This window comes from Ruditapes philippinarum, unplaced genomic scaffold (assembly GCF_026571515.1).
Source record: "Ruditapes philippinarum isolate M1 unplaced genomic scaffold, ASM2657151v2 ctg13120_1_1_1_1, whole genome shotgun sequence".
Taxonomy (NCBI): domain Eukaryota; kingdom Metazoa; phylum Mollusca; class Bivalvia; order Venerida; family Veneridae; genus Ruditapes; species Ruditapes philippinarum.
The window spans coordinates 1-6,973 of record NW_026866453.1 but is presented as its reverse complement, the minus strand read 5'-3'; the positions used below and the strand labels follow the sequence as shown (position 1 = coordinate 6,973).

Here is a 6,973-nt window from a genome sequence, read left to right as displayed (position 1 = left end):
TGACGATGTGGGGTGAATATCTATGTTCAATCCGTATAGACGGTACTTGTGAGGAAAAAGGTTGCTTATGGGGTGCAAATACGTTGCTTATGGGGTTTTAGAGATCAAAGGAGATCAAAGAAAAAACCCCATAATGTCAACTCAGTAGGAACGTCCGTCCGGCCGTCCGGACGTCTCCCCGTCCGTCCGTCGGTCGGTTTTTCCTTGTCCGCCCAATAACTTGAGATTCTTTTGGCCCACAGTCTTCATATTTTGCATGGAGGTTAGTCATGACTAGTAAATGACCCTTATTGATTTTGGGGTTACTGGGTCAAAGGTCAAGGTCACAGGGGCCTTGACTTTAAAAAACTTGTCCGCCCAGTGACTTGAGATTCCTTTGACCCACAGTCTTCATATTTGGCATGGAGGTTAGTCATGATCAGTAGATGACCCCTATTGATTTTAAGGTCACTGGGTCAATGGTCAAGGTCACAGGGCCCTTGACTAAAGAAAAACTTGTCCGCCCAATAACTTGAGATTCCTTTGACCCACAGTCTTCATATTTGGCATGGAGGTTAGTCATGATTAGTAGATGACCCCTATTGATTTTGGGGTCACTGGGTCAAGGTCAAGGTCACAGGGGCCTTGACTTTAAAAAACTTGTTCACCCAATAACTTAAGATTCCTTTGGCCCACAGCCGTCATATTTGGCATGGAGGTTAGTCATGATTAGTAAATAACCCTGTTGATTTTGAATTCACTGGGTCAAAGGTCAAGGTCACAGGGGCCTTTACTAAAAAAACTTGATTTTAAAATTTTCACATTTGAAGCATGGAGAATGCATATCTTAGCAATGCATTGGCTTAGTAACCTCAGATTTGGCAGGGTGGTTGTCCTTTACTTCTAAATGGCCACTGTTGATTCTGACAAAGTGGTATGCGGGGGTATTCACGCCATGACAGTGACAGTTATAGTTTTTGTTTGATTGAGTTTTACGTCACACTGACAAAGTATAGGTCATATGGCGACGTTCCAGCTTTACTGGTGGAGGAAGACCTCAGGTGCCTTTCCATGCATTAATTCAGACACGAACAGCCAACTGAGTAGAACCAGCGACGTTACGAAAGCTAGCTAGATAGTTTCCTCACATAAAATAATCTATAGTCCCTGTCGGGATTCGAACCGACAGCGATAAGTGGCAACATATTTTCTTTTTTCTTTTGTTTTTTGATAACAGAAAACAAAATAAAATTTTGACGATCTATGGAGCAAAGAGAAAAATACTCGACAAAACTATACGCAGAAGCAATGAGATGATATCTATTCTGTTTTATTTGGTCCTTTTTTCTTCGACAAGATAATATTACGCATATGTCTGTTTATTTAATACAAAGCACGAACTGATGATGAACGCTAATACAAGCTTCATATACAATGCAAAAGAACGTTAAGTTGAAGTAATTGCCTGAAGGAATTCATCTACCTTTGACTTCATGGACATTATTTTTCGTTAACACCAGAATTTTTTTCGTTTCCCAGTATCTAAAGGGAGATTGTTGATAACGAAGGATGCTTTTCGAAGCTGTTTCCTCACATGTACACAAGCATATATTGGGAACATTATAAGAGTAGAATATGATATATTTTAAAAAGGGGAAATACACTCGTTCCCCTTTTTAATGCACTATTTTTACATTATTTTCAGCTAAAGTAATGGTATTGTTTTGTGAAAAGTAAAAGATAAACAGCTAAAGTAAACATCCAAATTTTATTTTTTGTTTCTTTTGCAAATGTTTTCGGGGGAACCGTTCCCCCGAAGAACAAAAGCCATGTACAGAATACAACATGTTTTGATAAATAAAAAGCAATTTTTCAGTAATAAGAGATACATTATGCTTAAGGGGGAACCATTCCCTCATCGAAATAAAAAGTAAATTTCAAAACTTATCATAACATATTTTCTAAAGGGGAACCGTTCCCCCTTAACAAAATAGATATAACAATTTGATAGAATAAAATGCAATAATTTAGAAATTTAGAGCCATGTAAATGGTAAGAGGGAACCGTTCCCTCCTCAAAATAAAAAATAAATTTCAAAACTGATCTATAACAAATTTTTTAAAGTGGAACCGTTCCCCCTTAACAAAACTGGTACATGTATAACAATTTGATAGAATGAAATGCAGTAATATAGAAATTTAAAGCCATGTTACCGGTAAGAGGGAACTGTTCCCTCATCGAAATAAAAAATAAATTTCAAAACTTATCTATGACACATTTTCTAGAGTGGAACCGTTCCCCCTTAAAATATATATAACAATTTGATAGAATAAAATGCCATCATTTAGAAATTACGAACAAGGTTACAAGTAAGAGGGAACCGTTCCCTCATCGAAATAAAAGACAATTTTCAAAACTTATCTACGACACATTTTCTAAAGTGGAACCGTTCCCCCATAACAATAAAATGCAATAATTTAGAATTTAGAGCCAGGTTACCAGTAAGAGGGAACCGTTCCCTCATCAAAATAAAAAATAAATTTCAAAACTTATCTGTAACACTTTTTCTAAAGTGGAACCATTCCCCCTTAACAAAACAGATATAACAATTTGATAGAATAAAATGCAATAATTTAGAAATTTGGAGCAAGGTTACCCGTAAGAGGGAACCGTTCCCTCATCAAAATAAAAAAATAAATTTCAAAACTTATCTATGATACATTTTCTAAAGTGGAACCATTCCCCCTTAACAAAATAGATATAACAATTTGATAGAATAAAATGCAATAATTTAGAAATTTAGAGCCATGTAAATGGTAAGAGGGAACCGTTCCCTCCTCAAAATAAAAAATAAATTTCAAAACTGATCCATAACAAATTTTCTAAAGTGGAACCGTTCCCCCTTAACAAAACTGGAACATGTATAACAATTTGATAGAATGAAATGCAGTAATATATATAGAAATTGAGAGCCATGTTACCGGTAAGAGGGAACCGTTCCCTCATTGAAATAAAAAATAAATTTCAAAACTTATCTATGATACATTTTCTAAAGTGGAACCATTCCCCCTTAACAAAATAGATATAACAATTTGATAGAATAAAATGCAATAATTTAGAAATTGAGAGCCATGTTACCGGTAAGAGGGAACCGTTCCCTCATCAAAATAAAAAATAAATTTCAAATTTAATAAAAACTTATCTATGACACATTTTCTAGAGTGGAACCGTTCCCCCTTAAAATATATATAACAATTTGATAGAATAAAATGCCATCATTTAGAAATTACGAACAAGGTTACAAGTAAGAGGGAACCGTTCCCTCATCGAAATAAAAGACAATTTTCAAAACTTATCTACGACACATTTTCTAAAGTGGAACCGTTCCCCCATAACAATAAAATGCAATAATTTAGAATTTAGAGCCAGGTTACCAGTAAGAGGGAACCGTTCCCTCATCAAAATAAAAAATAAATTTCAAAACTTATCTATGATACATTTTCTAAAGTGGAACCATTCCCCCTTAACATAATAGATATAACAATTTGATAGAATAAAATGCAATAATTTAGAAATTTAGAGCCTACATGGTAAGAGGGAACCGTTCCCTCCTCAAAATAAAAAATAAATTTCAAAACTGATCTATAACAAATTTTCTAAAGTGGAACCGTTCCCCCTTAACAAAACTGGAACATGTATAACAATTTGATAGAATGAAATACAGTAATATAGAAATTGAGAGCCATGTTACCGGTAAGAGGGAACCGTTCCCTCATTAAAATAAAACATAAATTTCAAAACTTATGTATGATACATTTTCTAAAGTGGAACCATTCCCCCTATAACAATTTGATAGAATAAAATGCAATAATTTAGAAATTGAGAGCCATGTTACCGGTAAGAGGGAACCGTTCCCTCATTGAAATAAAAAATAAATTTCAAATTTAATAAAAACTTATCTATGACACATTTTCTAGAGTGGAACCGTTCCCCCTTAAAATATATATAACAATTTGATAGAATAAAATGCCATCATTTAGAAATTACGAACAAGGTTACAAGTAAGAGGGAACCGTTCCCTCATCGAAATAAAAGACAATTTTCAAAACTTATCTACGACACATTTTCTAAAGTGGAACCGTTCCCCCATAACAATAAAATGCAATAATTTAGAATTTAGAGCCAGGTTACCAGTAAGAGGGAACCATTCCCTCATCAAAATAAAAAATAAATTTCAAAACTTATCTGTAACACTTTTTCTAAAGTGGAACCGTTCCCCCTTAACAAAACAGATATAACAATTTGATAGAATAAAATGCAATAATTTAGAAATTTGGAGCAAGGTTACCCGTAAGAGGGAACCTGTACGAAAATTCTGAGCCAATTCTGTACAGACTCTGTACCAACTCTGGTTATTATAGAGGCAGATTTTCATTTTTCTGTACAGAGTTGACACCGACACAGAATTGGACACAGAATCGGCCTAAGAAATAGGTGATTTTCTGTGCAGAATAAAACAGAATCAAAAATTGTTCTGTACAGAAAAATTTTCACACAGATATTTTGCTCTTAGGTATTTTTACAAGACAGAATTTCAATACTTAGAAAAAAATTTGAGGCAGATTTACATAGACACACAGAATTTTAACACTTAGATAAATCTTGAGACAGAATTTACTTTTCTAGCCAGAATTTCACTCTGAGTTAATCTCAGAGTAGTAGATAGAATAATTCTGTAATATCAGGTGTAACCCCCATGTAACCCCTGTTGGTCAATTCAAATCTCTCAGACTGCCACACGAGGTTTTATTACACAAAGTGTCTTCACATTGGCAAAGATTAAAACATTGGCAAAGATTAATATGTTTTGTTTAGTTTATTTTTCTAATGATAAGTAAACAAGTTAGTTGTTGTGAAGAGCAATCATGTAGAGACTTGAAATTCTCAGATTTAGGGACCAAAGAGGAATTATGATGGAATTATAATCAAAACCAGAGGTAAGATTTTGCAATGTTTTCTTTGAATTTTTCTTTGAATTATTTGGTTATACCTTCCACTGTAAATAAAAGAAATTATTTATACATCTTTTAATAGTCTATGAATTATCTATATTAGTTAAATTTACTCTGATTTGAGACAGACCACTATGGTCTAATGAGTATAAAATTAATTGCACTGAGGTCAAAGCTGGGCCAGTGAAATTATTAGTTCATAAATTGCTTTTTGATCAGTTGATAGCTCAAGATCTATTTTTTTTTTAATTTCTTGCTCTATTATGCAATAAATAGTTTAGCTTTTGGTTTTGCGATTCTATAATTCAATTCATTTAGTTTAAATTAATCAATTCAAAACTCCCGGAAATTGTGTAGAATGTATGACCAGCAACGGTTGCTATGGTCAGTGCTTATCAGCAATTCTATTTTTAGAATATTGGCCACTTGTAAATCTCTCCTATTTTAAGTTATGTTGCAATTTACATGACTGTGTAGATTTGTAACACAAACTTTGGTCAGGGATGATATATGTAAACAGTTTTATTAGTCAGTGACTTTGATGTTACTTGGTGCAAAAAACTTAAGGTATATAGGTATACAATTTTAACTGTTTTATATACACATTGAAATATTTTACAAATTTTGCATATCATTTAATAATAGAATGAACATAATTCAAATTCCTTTTTTTTTTACTCTAGATTATGTCAGGATGTGTGGTGCAAAGACAGAGACAAGCCAATTCCTGATGACAGTGCCCTCAACAAGGCTATTACTCATTGGATAGACCTCTCCAGGAAAGAAATGAATAAAAATTGTTAATTGAAATTAATAAATAAGAAATGTTCAAAAGGAAAATTGATTTTGTTTTTAGCCAAAAAAAAAACGAAAATCTGTACAGAATATTTTCTGTACAGAATTTTTTCTGTGCAGAATTCCCTTTCAGATATTTCCTATGGACAGGGTTAATTCTGTACAGAATATGAAGAAGCCCAGAATTTTTTCTGCCCAGATTTTTTTTCTGCCCAGATTTTTTTTTTCTGCCCAGAAAATAATCGGCTTAATTTAAATATTTCAGAAAAAATCTGTACAGATTTCGTTCTTTATCCTTATTGCTAAAATCTATTAATAGAATTCTGGTTCAACTTTGTTTCATTTGACCAGATTTTTTTCTGTACAGACTCTGTACAGAGTTTTCTAAATAAAGTCTGTACAGATTCTGTCTGCATTCTGCCCAGACTTTTTCGTACAGGAACCGTTCCCTCATCAAAATAAAAAAATAAATTTCAAAACTTATCTATGATACATTTTCTAAAGTGGAACCATTCCCCCTTAACATAATAGATATAACAATTTGATAGAATAAAATGCAATAATTTAGAAATTTAGAGCCTACATGGTAAGAGGGAACCGTTCCCTCCTCAAAATAAAAAATAAATTTCAAAACTGATCCATAACAAATTTTCTAAAGTGGAACCGTTCCCCCTTAACAAAACTGGAACATGTATAACAATTTGATAGAATGAAATGCAGTAATATATATAGAAATTGAGAGCCATGTTACCGGTAAGAGGGAACCGTTCCCTCATTGAAATAAAAAATAAATTTCAAAACTTATCTATGATACATTTTCTAAAGTGGAACCATTCCCCCTTAACAAAATAGATATAACAATTTGATAGAATAAAATGCAGTAATTTAGAAATTGAGAGCCATGTTACCGGTAAGAGGGAACCGTTCCCTCATTGAAATAAAAATAAATTTCTAAACTTATCTATAACAAACTTTCTAAAGTGGAACCGTTCCCCTTAACAAAACAGATACATGTATAACAATTTGATAGAATAAAATGCAGTAATATAGAAATTTAGAGCCATGTTACTGGCAAGAGGGAACCATGTCCCTCATGACAACTTAACCAAAATTCAATAATTTTGAACTTGACAGTCAATGTGATTTAAAGCTCAGGGGGTCAAGGTCTGTAAAAAAAATTTTTTTTA

The 6,973-nt window shown here is 33.0% G+C and overlaps 1 long non-coding RNA gene across 1 annotated transcript; it reads right to left on the bottom strand.

Moving 5' to 3' along the window:
• Nucleotides 1–1,733: 1,733 nt before the first annotated feature.
• Nucleotides 1,734–6,864, bottom strand: LOC132732539 (uncharacterized). Its single transcript, XR_009626062.1, has 2 exons — nucleotides 6,230–6,864; nucleotides 1,734–4,341 (listed from the first exon to the last, which is right to left on the bottom strand). It is a non-coding gene; the product is annotated as an uncharacterized LOC132732539 (long non-coding RNA).
• Nucleotides 6,865–6,973: the final 109 nt, after the last annotated feature.